Source organism: Aotus nancymaae, unplaced genomic scaffold, assembly GCF_030222135.1.
Source record: "Aotus nancymaae isolate 86718 unplaced genomic scaffold, 86718_ANA_hifiasm-v0.15.2.pri h1tg000210l, whole genome shotgun sequence".
NCBI classification, from domain to species: domain Eukaryota; kingdom Metazoa; phylum Chordata; class Mammalia; order Primates; family Aotidae; genus Aotus; species Aotus nancymaae.
In genome coordinates this window covers 741,386-756,821 of record NW_026988625.1, presented here as the reverse complement: position 1 = coordinate 756,821, position 15,436 = coordinate 741,386, and positions in this window count along the sequence as shown.

Below are 15,436 nucleotides of genomic sequence, written 5' to 3'. Positions count from 1 at the left end.
TTAGTAGAGATGAGGTTTCACCATATTGGCCAGGCTGGTCTCGAACTCCTGACCTTGTGATCTGCCCACCTCAGCCTCCCTCCCAAAGTGCTGGGATTACAGGCGTGAGCCACAGTGCCTGGCTGCTACTCTTAAAAAATAAGCTCCCGTCACGAGTGAACTCTTTCTAATGAACACATACGCTTTGTTTTTCTCCCTCACTGTGGGCGGCTGGTCCTTATCTTCTCTTGGACTTCTTCATTTGCACAAAAAATGGAGAAATCAAGTGGCAGCTGGCAGACTCCAAGGACAGCATGACGCCATGGCAACCACTTCCATCAATAACTTAATTTCATCTCTGCTCTTACATCTTTCTCTCCTCAGTTCTAAAGCTGGAAAGTTTTTAATTTGGAAAGAACATAAGACGGCTTGTGGTTGCTATGCCAACAGCACCTGCCTGCTTCCTAATGGGCTTTCCTATCATAAAGTCTTAGTGAGTCACAAAACTTTAGACTCCAGGGGCTCTGGAGAGCACTCCCCACAGTCCCTCGCTTGGCCGAGAAGACCATTGGCGTCCGGAAGGTTGAGTTCCCTGTCTGTCCACAGCAATTCCACGAGCCCGCGCTGAAGTTACACCAAGGCAGGCGGCTCGGTTTTGGCCTACTCTAGGGATTTAGGCAGGATTTGGGTGGAAGGCCAGCTGGGCAGCCCTTGAGGAGAGTTGCTGTATCTTTCTACCCCCAAAATCCAGTATATTAGTCAGCTTGGGCTGCCGTAACAAAGTACCACAGACTGGATGGCTTGAACGGCAGGAATTTATTTTCTCACAGTCCTGGAGGCTGGAAGGCCAAGGTCAAGGTGTCAGCAGGGTTGATTTCTTCTGTGGCCTCTTTCCCTGGCTTGTTGATGGCGTCTTCTCCATGTGTGCTCACGTGGTCATCCCTCTGCGTGTGTCTATGTCCTAATTTTTTTTTTTGAGATGGAGTCTCTGTTGCCCAGGTTGGAGTGCAATGGCGTGATCTTGGCTCACTGCAGCCTCCGCCTCCTGGGTTCAAGCGATTCTCCTGCCTCAGCCTCCTGAGTAGCTGGGACTACAGGTACAAATGACCACACCCAGCTAATTTTTGTATTTTTAGTAGAGACGGGGTTTCACCATGTTGGCCAGGATGGTCTCCATTTCCTGACCTCATGATTCGCCAGCCTCTGCCTCCCAAAGTGCTGGGATCATGAGCCACTGTGCCTGGCCAATCTCTTTTTTTTTTTTTTCTTAAGAGACAGGTTCTCACTCTGTTGCCCAGGCTGGAATGCAGTGGTACAATCATAGCTCACTACAGCCTCGAACTCCTGGGCTCAAGCCATTTTCCCACCTTAGCCTCCCAAATACCTGGGACTATGAGCATGTATTTGGCCAGGCACAGTGGCTCACATCTGTAATTATTATTATTATTTTTTTTTTTGAGACAGAGTTTTGCTCTTGTTACCCAAGCTGGAGTGCAATGGCGCAATCTTGGCTCACCACAACCTCCGCCTCCTGGGTTCAAGCAATTATCCTGCCTCAGCCTCCCGAGTAGCTGGGACTACAGGCGTGCGCCACCATGCCCAGCTAATTTTTGTATTTTTAGTAGAGACGGGGTTTCACCTTGTTGACCAGGATAGTCTCAATCTCTTGACCTCATGATCCACCCGCCTCAGCCTCCCAAAGTGCTGGGATTATAGGCGTGAGCCACCGCGCCCAGCCACACCTGTAATTCTAGTACTTTGGGAGGCTGAGGTGGAGGATCACTTGAGCCCAGAAGTTCAAGACGCAGCTTGGGCAACACAGTGAGACCCTCATGTCTACAGAAACTTTTTTTTTTTTGAGACGGAGTCTTCCTCTGTCGCCCAGGCTGGAGTGCAATGGCACTGTCTCGGCTCACTGCAACCTCTGCCTCCCAGGTTCAAGTAATTCTTGTGCCTCAGCCTCCCAAGTAGGTGGGATTACAGACGTGCGCCACCAGACCCAGCTAATTTTTGTATTTTTAGTAGAGACAGGGTTTTATTATGTCAGCCAGGTTGGTCTCAAACCCCCAACCTCAGGTGATCCGCCTGCCTTGGCCTCCCAAAGTGTTGGGATTACAGGCGTGAGCCACGGTGCCTGGCCTACAGAAACATTTAAAAATTAGCTGGGCATGGTGGTGCCATCTGTAGTCCCAGCTACTCAGTAGGCTGAGGTGGGTGGATCACTTGAGCCCAGGAGGCTGAAGCTGCAGTGAGCTGTGATCATGCCACTGCACTCCAGCCTCAGCAACAGAGCAAGACCGTGTGTCCAAAAAAAATCATTTGTTTTAGAGATCGAGGTCTCCCGCCTGGGCCTCTTAAAGAGCTGGGATTATAGGGAGTAAGCCACCACACCTGGCCTCATCTCTTTTTATAAGGACAATACTCATATTGGTTAGGTCCACTCTCATGACCTCGTTTTAACTTAATGTTTTCTTTAAAGACTCTCTCCCCAAATGCAGTCACCTGTGGGGACACAGCCCAAAACACCCAGTCAGACTGGCTCCCCTGGGAAGGCCTCAGCCTCCGCTGTGTCTCAGCTCTCAGGCAGATCTGGCTTCACCCCGTCAGTCAACACATACCATCATTCTGTGCAGGGCTGGAGAGCCTGTGACGGGCACCGAGCCTGCTGACATTTCATAGGCTCCGTATTCCCATCCATGCCTGGAACAGGTAGCCTGGTCTGTTCCCCCCGCTGGGCTTCGAGTGGATAATCACACTGCCCGCTGGCCGGCAGCTGCTTTTCAATACCAGGGAACACCGTGGGGCAAGTACCCAGTACAAATCTGTTTTCTCCGCTCTGGACTCTCACTGGGCCACTGCTCCTATCCCTCAGTCTTGCCTTTTCCCAGTAAATCCTGCCCTGGAAGGAGCTGGGCACGAAGAGGAAGGCTGGCGTTTCCTAAGCATGGATGGGCCTGGCGTCTTGGGTCTTAGTTGATCCTCGGCCATCCTGTGAGTGACTCTCTCCATGATGCTCTCAGTGACAAGCCGAGAACACACCGAGGCCTCTCCCCCAGCCCCCTATTTGCATCCTGGGAGGGGAGAAGACATGGCAATAACCAAGCGAAGGGGAAATATACAGACCACTGCAAGGGGAAGAGCGTGCAGAGGGTGCAGCCTGAGTGTGTAGAGAGGGCTCCTGGGAGCAGGATGCTGACAGGAGAGCAGCCTTGCAGGGGAGGGAACAGCGAGGACGTGGGAGCGTCTAGAGAGCAGTCTGCGGGGGATGCCTCAGCAAAGGGTTTCACCTTGCCCAGGGAGAAGGCCAGCCTCTGCACCTGCTTCTGGGAGCTGATCAGCAGGCCCTGGCGGTTGTCCTGCCAGACGGGAGTGTCTGCTGATCAGGGGTCCTGGGTCATTCACTGAGGATCCGCTGGCAGCGTGTCTTAAGGTGGGGACGACCAAAGCAGAAAGACCAACTGCGAGATTCAGAGGAGGGGCTCCGTGTGTCACACTGAGAGGCTGCGGTCTGAGCTCCTCCTCCTGAGCCCTCACCTGCGCCTATGTGGTGGAGCCCCAGTGCAAACTCTGGGCCCAGCGCAGTGGCTCACGCCTGTAATCCCAGCACTTTGGGAGGTCGATGTGGTAGGATCGCTTGAGGTCAGGAGTTTGAGACCAGCCTGAGCAACATGGTGAAACCCCCATCTCTACTAAAAAAAAAAATACAGGCCAGGCATGGTGGCTCATGCTTGTAATTTCAGCACTTTGGGAGGCCAAGTTGGGTGGATTACCTGAGGTCAGGAGCTCAAGGCCAGCCTGACCAACATGGAGAAAACCCATTTCTACTAAAAATACAAAAAAAAAAAAAAAAAAAAGCCGGGCATGGGGGCTCACACCTATAATCCCAGCACTTTGGGAGGCCGAGGCAGGTGGATCACGAGGTCAAGAGATCGAGACCATCCTGGTGAAACCCCGTCTCTACTAAAAAAAAAAATACAAAAATTAGCTGGGCATGATGGCGCATGCCTGTAGCCCCAGCTACTTGGGAGGCTGAGGCAGGAGAATTGCTTGAACCCAGGAGGTGGAGGTTGCAGTGGGCCGAGATCGCACCATTGCATTCCAGCCTTGGTAACAAGAGTGAAACTCCGTCTCAAAAAAAAAAAAAAAGAAAGAAAGAAAAAAATTTAGCCAGGTGTGGCGGCGCATGCCTGTAGTCCCAGCTACTTGGGAAGCTGACGCAGGAGAATCACTTGAACCTGGGAGGTAGAGGTTGCAGTGAGCCATGATTATGCAATTGCACTCCAGCCTGGGCAACAAGAGCAACTGTCTCAAACAAAAAAATTAAGGGGGCGTGGTGGTGGGTGCCTGTAACTCCAGCTACTTGGGAGGCTGAGGCAGAAGAATCATTTGAACCTGGGAGGTGGAGGTTGCCGTAAGCCAAGATCCCACCACTGCATTCTAGCCTGGGCAACAGAGCAACATCGTCTCAAAAAAAAAAAAAACCACAAAACAAAAACTGTATGCTTTGTAGTTAACTAAACTCTTGCAGGGGGAGTAGCAGGAAATGAAGGAGAAGAGAGAGGGAGGAGCCAAATCACTGCAGCCCATTAATGAACTCTAGCTTTTACCTGGTGCATTTGGGGAGGTACAGATCTGGCTTTTTGTTCTAAAAGAATCAGTCCATGAAGAATGGAGTTAAGGAGGCAAAGTTTACAACTTGGAGACCGCTTGAGCAATGACAATAATCTAGACAAGAGATGAGAGTGGCTCAGCCTGGGTGCTGATGGCAGGAGTGGGAACCCAGGGACCTGCTGAGGAGTTACATGTGGGGTATGAGGGAAAGAGAGGATTCAAGGAGGACTCTGAGGATTTGGCCTGTGCCCAAAAAATGGCCACACCCTTAACTGAGCCAGTGGACACAGAGGCTTGGTTTGGTATGTGTTGGGTTTAAAGTGTAGACCTCCAAGTGAGACTGGAAGTGGGCAGCTGTGGGTGAGAGTTTGGGGGTCACGGGAGGGTTTGCGCTGAGGAACACACTTTTTTGTTTGAGACAGGGCCTTGTTCTATTGCCCAGGCTGGAGTGCTCACTGCAGCCTCAACTTACCAGGTTTAAGTGATCCTCCCATGTCAGCCTCCCAAGTACCTGGGACTACAGGCATGCGGCTACCACACCTGGCTAATTTTTGCATATATATATATATATATTTGTAGAGATGGGGTTTCACCATGTTGCCCAGTCTGGTCTTGAACTCCTGAGCTCAAGTCTCAGCTTCCCAAAGTGCTGGGACTATAGGCATGAGCCACTGTGTTTGGCCAGGAACACACTTCGTGTGGTCTTCCACTGCCAATGGGCTTGGTGGAGATCACCTGTTAGACCAGTGGACGGAAGGGAGGAGACAGAAGGGCTGAACTTTTGGGGCCTCCAATATCAGGAAGGTGGGGAAAGGGAGGCCAGTGAGGAAGAGAGAGTGGAGACCTGGAATCTAAGCGAAGAAAGTGTTTTTAAAAAGCGCCCCACTGTAGGAAATGCTGGTAGGACCATCCAGTAAGATGTGGGCTGAGCCTGGACGTGACATTTGGTGACATGACGTTGGCGCGGTTGAGATGGGGCCCTGAAAATTAGAGGGGGCATGGGAGGAGCCCAGGCCATGCCCTTCTGGGTCATCTTGCCCTGAAGAGTTGCAGAGCAGGTGGGCATAGTAAAGAGGGCACGTGGAGCCAACAGCGTGGCTCCTACCTCTGATGGGGCAGCCCAGTGAGCAGTGGGGTGCAGACGATGGACAAGCCATGTGTTCATGGCAGCAGGCAGGGTGGATATTTAGGATGGGATATTTAGTGGTGGGGGCAGGGAGGAGTCTTCTATCTCTGTGTTCTCTGTAAAGTTGGACACAGAGTTAACAGAGGGGAGGCGGCGTGAGATCATCTTCCAGGATGGTGGAAACTGCACAGACCCAGAGGTGGAGCAGGTGGAGGGTTTTTAGGAGGACTAGGCTTCCCTAGAAACTGGCGTCCCCAAAGTAAGCAGCCAGGTGCATTTCCCAGTAGCAGGTGGGCTGAATTTCTCCAGGACAGGCAAGGGTGGGGTGTGGGAAAGGGGTCAGGAAGGAAGTGGGCATGGGGGAGGGCAGCCCCAGGTGGTGGGCATGCTGAGGCATGGAGCTGGGACACTAAAGGGAGCAAGCCCTGGAGCTGGAAGGCAGTGGTCCCGAGTGGGCTGTGGGAAAGTGGGTTACGGACAGTGCAACCACAGCGCAGGCAGGGGGTGGCAGACTGCAGGCCTGGCTGACGGTGCTGCTCAAGGCCACCCAGAAGGTTGTGCCCAGGATTTTGTTAATAAAAACACAGGAGGATTGAAACGTTAGGACAGGCTGGGCGCAGTGGTTCATGCCTGTAATCCCAGCACTTTGGGAGGCTAAGGCAGGCGGATCACCCGAGGTCAGGAGTTCGAGACCAGCCTGGCCAACATGACGAAACCCCGTCTCTACTAAAAGTACGAAAATTAGCCAGGCACAGTGATGGGCGCCTGTAATCCAAGCTACCCGGGAGGCTGAGGCAGGAGAGTTGCTTGAACCCGGGAGGCAGAGGTGGCAGTGAGCGGAGGTCACACCACTGCACTCCAGCCTGGGTGACAGAGCAAGATTCTGTCAAAAAGGAAAAAAAAAAAAAGGAAAGAAACGTTAGGACATTGCTCAAAATAAGATTCTGTATTAAATCATGAAACTTCTTTCATACGTGTATCAAAATGTAGACTTTTACTATTTTTATTGTGGTAAAATATACATAAAATTTACCATTTTAACCTTTTTTTTTTTTTGAGACGGAGTCGCGCTGTGTTGCCCAGGCTGGAGTGCAGAGGCTTGATCTCTGCTCACTGCAACCTCTGCCTCCCGAGTTCAAGCGATTCTCCTTGTCTCAGCTTCCTGAGTAGCAGGGATTACAGGCGCACCATGTTGGCCAGGTTGGTTTGAAACTCCTGACCTCAGGTGATCCGCCCGTCTTGGCCTCCCAGAGTCCTGGGATTACAGGCGTGAGCCACCGCACCCAGCCTTCAAATATATGTACTTTTTAAAAGAGGGGATATGAAACCAAGAAAACAGGGACATTAGAGGCGTGGGGGTGGCGGGGGCTGCCGAAGCACTATCCCCAGGAAGGAGCTTTCTGTCGGGTCCGACGCGGCAGTACTGGAGCAGAGCTGGGGGCCAGACGCAGACCCGGAGGTCCTCCGTGGCGAGGGGGTTCTACCGGGCTCGGTCCTCGGGTTCAGAGACGGTGGTGGGGATAGGAAAGCACGGACGACTGCACTCTGGGGAGGCGGCCGCGGAAGGGTTCGGTCAAGGCGGGCCCTGGCCAGGCGCGCACGAGCCCGCCTCGGCCTCCACGTCCGCCCAGCGCGCCGCCTTCCGTCACCGCCCCGCCGAACGCGGGCGATCGCACGGCGCCGGTCGCGGAGGCTGCGCGCAAACTCGCCTCAGCCCCTGGAGCTGCGGGCCCTGCACGCCCTCGGCCCATCCCTGCGAGCCCGAGGAGCGGGTGACCGGTGGGCTTCCCAGAGCGCGCGGACCAGCGCCCGTGCCCCGCCAGCCTGCGCCCGCGCGCCGGGCTCCTCGCGGAACCCGCCCCCGCTCTCGCCCCGCCCCGCGCGTCCCCGCCCCCGTGTCCCTCGGCTCTCACAGGCTGGCTCCGAGGCCGCGCCTGGCGAGCCAGCCAATGAGGGTGCGGCGCGCCCCGCGGCACGTGCGCTCCTGCCCCTCCCGGCCGGGTGCGAGCCGGCGGAGCTCCTTGGCCTGGAGCGCGCGGGGCGGAGGCGCGCGGGGCAGGCGGGGCGCGGGGTGAAACGGAGGCGGGACGCGGGCGGGGCGCTGGCGACAAGGCGCGCTGATTGGCCGGCGCCACGCTCCGAGGCCGTTAACGGCGGCTGGGCCGGGCCACCGCTCCAAAACAAAGGGCAGGCGGCCCATGGGGCGGCGGCGGGAGGATGCCTCTCGCCCTGCCTAGGCGCTAACGGCCTCAGCGCGTCCCGGGCCGCGCCGGGAACGCCTGAGAGCCGAGCCCGCGCTGACCGGGGCTGGGCCGGATGGGCGCTGCGGGCCGGGGCGCGGACCGCGGAGCGGCCGTGAGTACGGGCGGGCCTCGCTGCAGCTGCGCGGGCGGTTACTTTGTGGCCACCCAAGGATACTGTGGCTGCGGGCGGGCCCGGGAAGCACCTGTTGGGCGTCCGGGCGGGCGGGGGCGCGAGTAGGGCAGGCCTGTGACTTTTTTGTTCCGTTTTGGATTTTGATTTGTTGATATTGGGTTCACTCCGTTTTGGCACGGACAACAACGCCTAATCTTTGATTCCCCCGCCCTTTCTTCTCTCCACCTCCCCCGCTGCCCCTCTTCTCCCGCCCCACCGTGAAAAGATATAGGGAAAATGGACAAGATCCCTGATTATTAGTTTTTCCTTCCTTAAAAAATACAGCCTCAACTGGGCAAGGAAATGAGAGCAAAAGAGGTCTCCCCGGAATGTTTATCAGAAAGGCGGAAACGTTTTCAAGTTGCCACATGAAGATTATGACTAAAATGGAGCATCCTCAGTATTTACCACTTGTGGCATAGGTTTGATTAACTGATTGCAAAAGCCTGAGCTTCAGAGATCTAAACAGGATCCGCCTCCCCCATGCTTGCCTCTGATTGACATCTTTAATGTCCAAATTATGTGCTGAGTTCTAAGAATGGGAAGAAGGCTGAGTTTCTATTTTAGGCAGATAATGAACATGGAAGACATCAGTTTCCCCACCCTACGCTTTTTCTGTTCAGTTGCATTTCTTCTTCCTCTGTCTAAAATATACCCACCTTAACCTGATGTTTTCTTTGCTAAGAATGTTATTCTTCCCACTCACAGGCCCCTGACACTCCTAAATCCCTACCTAGGTCCCAAGGCTAGGCTTACCTCCCCTGGGGAGCCTTTCCAGGCGCGTCACTTGAGCAAGCTACAGATGTAACAAATGTTTGCTGAGCACCTGCCAGGTGCCAGGAGTTTGCTTAATCTTGGTGTCGTTGAGTCTTATAATCATGCACTGGTCCCCCTCAGCTGTGGGCTCTTGGGAGGCAGTGGCATGTTTGAGGAGTAAGAGGATCTCCAAGATCTTTATGGTCCCTCCTCTTGGACCCTACGGGGTAGAGTGTCTTCTACTTGTGGGAACCTCTAAGGGTTGGGCCCGTATCGAGCACTTAAATCTGAGCACTCTTAATCACCAATCTGAGCAATAGTCTTCTTTTAAAATAACTTCTTACTTTGGAAAAACTTCAAATTTACAGAAAGGTTGCAAAGACATTACAGACAATCCCAATATCCCCTACGCCCAGTGCTCCCTATCATTACCATCCTACACTGCTGAGGTACTCTTGCCAGCATGAAAAACTGACCCGAGTCCATTCTTGTCACTAAACTCTGGGTATAAAGCCTTTTCACTTTTGAAGCACTGTAATTTATAAAGCCATTTCTTTCTTTCTTTTTTTTTTTTCTGGAGACAGGGTCGCAATCTGTTGCCCAGGATGGAGTGCAGTGGTACAAACATGGCTCACTGCAACCTCCACCTCCTGAGCCCAAGTGATCCTCCTGCCTCAGCCTCCCATGTAGCTAGGACTACAGGTGCACACCACCATGCCTGGCTTACTTTAAAATTTTTCATAGAGACAAGGGTCTCACTTTGTTTCCCAGGCTGGTCTTGAACTCCTGGGCTCAAGTGATCCACCTCAGCCTTCTAAAGTGTTGGGATTACAGGTGTGAGCCACAAAGCAATTTTCTTTGTGTTGAGAGCCGTGTTCCTCTAAACGTCTGTTCTTGATTCTTGCCTGTCTTCACTAAGTTCCACCAGAACCTGTGTTGGGGGCAGAGGTGGAGGAAAAGGGCAAGAGGCTGCCCTGTAGGTTTTTTTTTTCTTTCTTTTTTTTTTTTGTTGGTTTGTTTTGGTTTATTTGTTGGTTGCCTTTTTGAGACAAGTTCTCATTTTGTCGTCCAGGCTGGAGTGTAATGGTGCAGTTTCCACTCACTGAAGCCTCAACCTCCTAGGTTCAAGCCATCCACTACGCCTCCTGAGTAGCTAGAACCACAGACTCACACCACCATACCCAGCTAATTTTTTAATTTTTTTGTAGATACAAGATCTCACTATGTTGCCCCAGCTGGTCTCACACTCTCAAACTGAAACGATCCTCCCACCTTGCCTCCCAAAGTGCTAAGATTACAGGTGTGAGCCACCACTCCCAGTGGTTTTGTTACTTAATTTTATTTATTTATTTTTAAGACAGAGTCTCGCTCTGTCTCACCCAGGCTGGAGTGCGGTGGTATGATCTCGGCTCACTGCAGCCTCCACCTTCCAGGTTCAAGTGATTCTCCTGTCTCAGCTTATGAGTAGCTGGGATTACAGATATATGCCACCACACCTGCCTATTTTTGTATTTTTAGTAGATACGGGGTTTCACCATGTTGCCCAGGCTGGTCTTGAACTCCTGACCTCAGATGATCCACCTGCATTGGCCTCCTAAAGTGTTGGGATTACAGGTGTGAGCCACTGTGCCTTGTTCTATTAGAGAGACAGAGGATTGCTCTGTCACTCAAGACTGGAGTATAGTGGCACAATCATAGCACACTCCAGCCTCAACCTCTTGGGCTCAAGCAATCCTACAGCTTCAGCCTTCTGAGTAGCTGGGACTGTAGGTGAGCACCACTATGCCCAGCTAATTTAAAAAAAAAATTTTGTAGAGATGGGGGTCTCACTATGTTACCCAGACTGGTCTCAAACTCCTGGCCTCAAGTGATCCTCCAGTCTCAGCCTCCCAGAGTGCTGGGATTTACAGGTGTGAACCCAAACCCAGCCTTCCCTGTAGTTTTAATGTATTTGTCTCCATGGAAGACAAATGAAAAAAATTGTTTTGAATATGAACAAGCAATAGAAGCCCCCCCCCCTTTAAACTTTGCTGATGCTCTTTCTTAGAGTTTTTTTTTTTTTTAAGTAGTTAGTTGTAACAATCAGCAAACCTCTAGGGAGTGAATTTTCTTTTTGAGTTGGAGTTTCACTCTTGTTGCCCAGGCTGGAGTGCAATGGCGCGATCTCGGCTCACCACAACCTCTACCTCCTGAGTTCAAGCAATTCTCCTGCATCAGCCTCCCGAGTAGCTGGGACTACAGGCATGTGCCACCACACCTGGCTAATTTTGTATTTTTAGTAGAGACAGGATATCTCCACGTTGGTTGGGCTGTTCTCAAATTCCCGACCTCAGGTGATTCACCTGCCTTGGACTCCCAAAGTGCTGAGATTACAGGCGTGAGCCACTGCACCTGGCCAGGGAGTGGGAATTTTGACAAGGGATTTGAGCGGAGCTTGAAGAAAGTTCTCAATAACCAAGACAGAGAGAGCTAAGGGATTTTCGAGCAAGCAATGCGAGATAGATTGAGGAAAGAAGTCAAGAGGATGAAATAGATTCTTCCAGCAAATGCGAGGACATTCCACCTACTATACAGATGCTGGTTGGCCGGTGAGAGTAAAATGGAAATCCTGGAGCCAACCTCTGTTGCCCACACCCCAGGAAGGGGTTAGGAGCCGTTATTCACCCCATTGTTCAGCAGGCTGTCTGGCACCTGCAGGGCCTTGGGCTGGGGCCAGGATTCCTGGTGGGATTCATGAGGTGCTTGCCCACCTCCTACCATACTGTTAACAGTGACACCTGCTCCTGCTGTGAGGCCCTGGTCAGACACCTAAACTATGCCCAAGGATCTCCCCACTTAACACCTCATGTGACTCTGACTACCCTGTAAATTGCATGTTACCCCACATTACACAGAAGGTAGCAGAACTTGGCTTGAGGTCCCAGAGCCAACAAACACGTGGCACGTTTTACATTAAACCCTGGGAAGCCTCTCAAAGCAAGTTAAACTGTCTTTCAGCTTTGTCCTGGGGGTGGTGACATCTCTGTTGGCAAACCTCATCTGCTCCCTCTCTCCCTCTGGTGCCAGCTGCCTTCCCAGCAGCATTGGCATACATCCCCCCGACCCAAACGCTTCCCCCTCTTTTCTGGTTCCTCTTTCTGTGTCTGTTTTTTGTCCTTCTCTTGCCCCAAGACAGGCCTTCAATGTTTGATGAGACCTTATTTAGCATGAGGTTAAAATGGTTTTTATGGCCAGGCGCAGTGGCTCACGCCTGTAATCCTAGCACTTTGGGAGGCCAAGGTAGGTAGATTGCCTGAGCTCAGGAGTTCGAGACCAACACAGGCAACACAGTGAATCCCCATCTCTACTAAAACAGAAAAAATTAGCTGGGCGTGGTGTCGTGCACCTGTAGTCCCAGCTATTTGGGAGGCTGAGGCAGGAGAATCGCTTGAACGCAGGAGGTGGAAGCTGCAGTGAGCCGATATTGCGCAATGGCACTTCAGCCTGGGTGACAGAGCAAAACTCTGTCACCAAATAAAAAAAAAATTAAATATATAGTTTTTAAGATTCTCAGCCTCTTTTCTTCTGTCTCAGTGCAGTCTTCTGGGTCTAGTGCCACCCTTTTAATCTAACAAGGGTAGTGTGACACAGTTCCTGTACCGCCCCTTTTCTTTCTTTCTTTTTTTTTTTTGGAGATAGGGTCTCACTCTGTCATCCAGGCTGGAGTGTAGTGGGGATTACATCAACCTCCCTAGTAGCTAAGATTACAGGCACGTGTCACCACACCCAGCTAATTTTAAAACTTTTTTATAGAGACAGTTTTGCTATGTTGCCCACGCTGGTCTCGAACTCCTGACCTCAGGTGTTCCTCCCACTTTGGCCTCAAAGTGCTGGATTATAGGCGTGAGTCACAATGCAGAGCCCCTTCTTGTTAGCAAGAAAGCACCTCTATTAGGATGTGTCCCGGGGTGTGGTTATGGGAAACTTTGTTACTAATGATAGAAAAAAAAAATGTCTAGTACAGGTTCTTTGAAAAGAAGCGCTCAGTGCAAACACATTATCAGTAGACTCAGGAGAGGAGGTAGAGATGGTGCCTGAGCACAGGTGGGAGGAGAGATGCAGGAGAGAGCCTGGAGGGTGGAGGCACCCAGGCCACTGGGCAATGGAGGAGCCAGGCCCCTTGGCTCCCCCAGAGAGCAGGGGCTGGTGGGGAGTCCACAGAGAGTGTGGTCATGGCTCACTGCAACCTTGACCTCCTGGCCTCAAGTGAGCTTTGTCTCAGGGCAGCTGTAGAAGTGGTTTGATGCTGTCAGTGGGTCCCACTGGGCACCTAGGCTGTGGTTCCTGAAATGCAAAGGGGAGTTTTTCCTCCTGTAATTCAAGTAGGGAGAATGTGGATGTGTGTGGAGGGAAGCTGGAATTGCCAAAGACAAATTGTACCCATGCCGTTGCCCTTTCATGTACATTCTTCCAGAGCTTTCCACACCTGTGACTTCATGTAGTGTGTATGAGTTTGAATAGTCAGTGTGGGCTGGACGTGGTGGCTCACACCTGTAATCCACAGCACTTTGGGAGGCCGAGGCGGGTGGATAACTTGAGGTCGGGAGTTCGAGGCTAGCCTGGCCAACATGGTGAAACCCTGTCTCTACTAAAAATACAAAATTAGCCAGGCCTGGTGGTGGGTGCCTGTAATCCCAGCTACTCAGGAGGCTGAGACACAAGAATTGCTTGAATCCGGGAGGCGCCTACCACCACACCCACCTAATTTTTGTATTTTTAGTAGAGGCGGGGTTTTACCCTGTTTATTGGCCAGGCTGGTGTTGAACTCCTGACCTCAGGTGATCCGCCCGTCTCGGCCTCCCAAAGTGCTGGTATTACAGGTGTGAGCCACCATACCTGGCCTCTTTTGGTTAAACTTGAGGTGGTTTCTAATCTTTTGTTATTACAGGAAGTATTAGTATAGGATGATATTTTGTTATTTCAGGTAATAACTGCCTTTATCCAGTTATTTTGCACATGTGCATCAGTCAAAGGTGAATTCCTCGGATGAACCCCCAGTCCAGGGCTGTGCTCCTGGGAATGTTGCGGGTGTTGCCAAATGGCTGGATTGAAGAGGGCCTTTACCGGTGGTGTTTCAACTTTAAGAATTTTTAAATTTAATTTACTGTTTTTAGAAACTGTCTCGCTCTGTCGCCCAGCCTGGAGTGCAGTGGTGTGATCATGGCTCACTGCAACCTTGACCTCCTGGCCCCAAGTGATCCTCCCATCTCAGTCTCCCAAGTAGCTAGGACTACAGGTGCACGCCACCACTCCTGGCTAATTTTGTTTTTTAGGGATGGGGGTCTTGCTATGTTGGCCAGGCTGACCTTGAACTCCTGGCTTCAAGTAATCCTCCTACCTTGGCCTCCCCAAACACTGGGATCACAGACATGGGTCACCTCTGACCTTATCAACAGTTTTTTTTAGATCAGGTCATACTCTTTCACCTATGCTGGGGTACAGTGGTGTGATCTCGGCTTGCTGCAACCTCTGCTTCCTGGCCTAAGCGATCCTCCTGCCTTAGCCTCCCAAGTAGCTGGCACCACAGTCATGCACCACCACACCCGGCTTAATTTTTTGTATTTTTTTGTAGAGACAGGGTTTCACCATGTTGCCCAAGCTGGTCTCAAACTCCTGGACTCAAGTGATCTACCCACCTCAGGTTCCCAAAGTGCTGGAATTACAGGCGTAAGCTACTGCGCCTGGCCTAACTTTTTAAAAAAAATCATTGCCAACCTGCTAAGCATTAGACAGTATTGCTGTGCCTTCAGAGCCAAACATCTACGGGCATGTCTTCACCTTGGACACCCTGGTCCAAGGTGGGAAGACTCTGGCCTTGAATCCAGCTTCCCAGTTCACTGGCTGTGCAGCCTTGGGCAGCTCGGGTAACCTTTTTGGGCTTCAGTTTCCCCATCTGCGTGGTGGAACTAATAAGGACACACATCTCTTAGGACTGCTGTGAATCACACCATTCTTATACAGTATGCAGCTTAGGACAGGGCTGGTGTCGGTGTGCCAGGCTCTGGGAACTGCTACATGTTCTTTTCCGGGAGCTGGTGATTTTACTGATCATCTGTCCCCTCTGTGATGGTGGGGTCTTTTTCATCTTTTTAATCCCAAGGACAGTGCCTTGTCAGTGACAGGTGGGAGAAGCAAAGCCAAAAGCAGGGAGGTTTCCTCCGTAGAGAGGAGGGAAGGAAGTGGCGGCTGAGTGGAACAGAGGTGGAGAAGTTGTGGGGCAGCTGGCCAGGCAGGTGATGGCACCGCCTGATATCCCTCATCCCTCTCCTCCCTAGGGAGGTGGACCTTGATGTCCTGGTTCCGCTTTCTTTATGACCCTGGCTGAACATGGCAAGGCCATACGAGCACTGTTCCTTCCTGGTTCTCCCTGGCACTCTGTCTGCCCGGCACACCAGCCCCTTCATCGCCATGCCCCGCACACACCCCAGTTCTTCTCCAGCTTTCTCACGTGCTGGCGTCTGTGTCTGCCTGGGGCCTCCTTTCCATCTCATGACACCCTGGAGGGCTCTG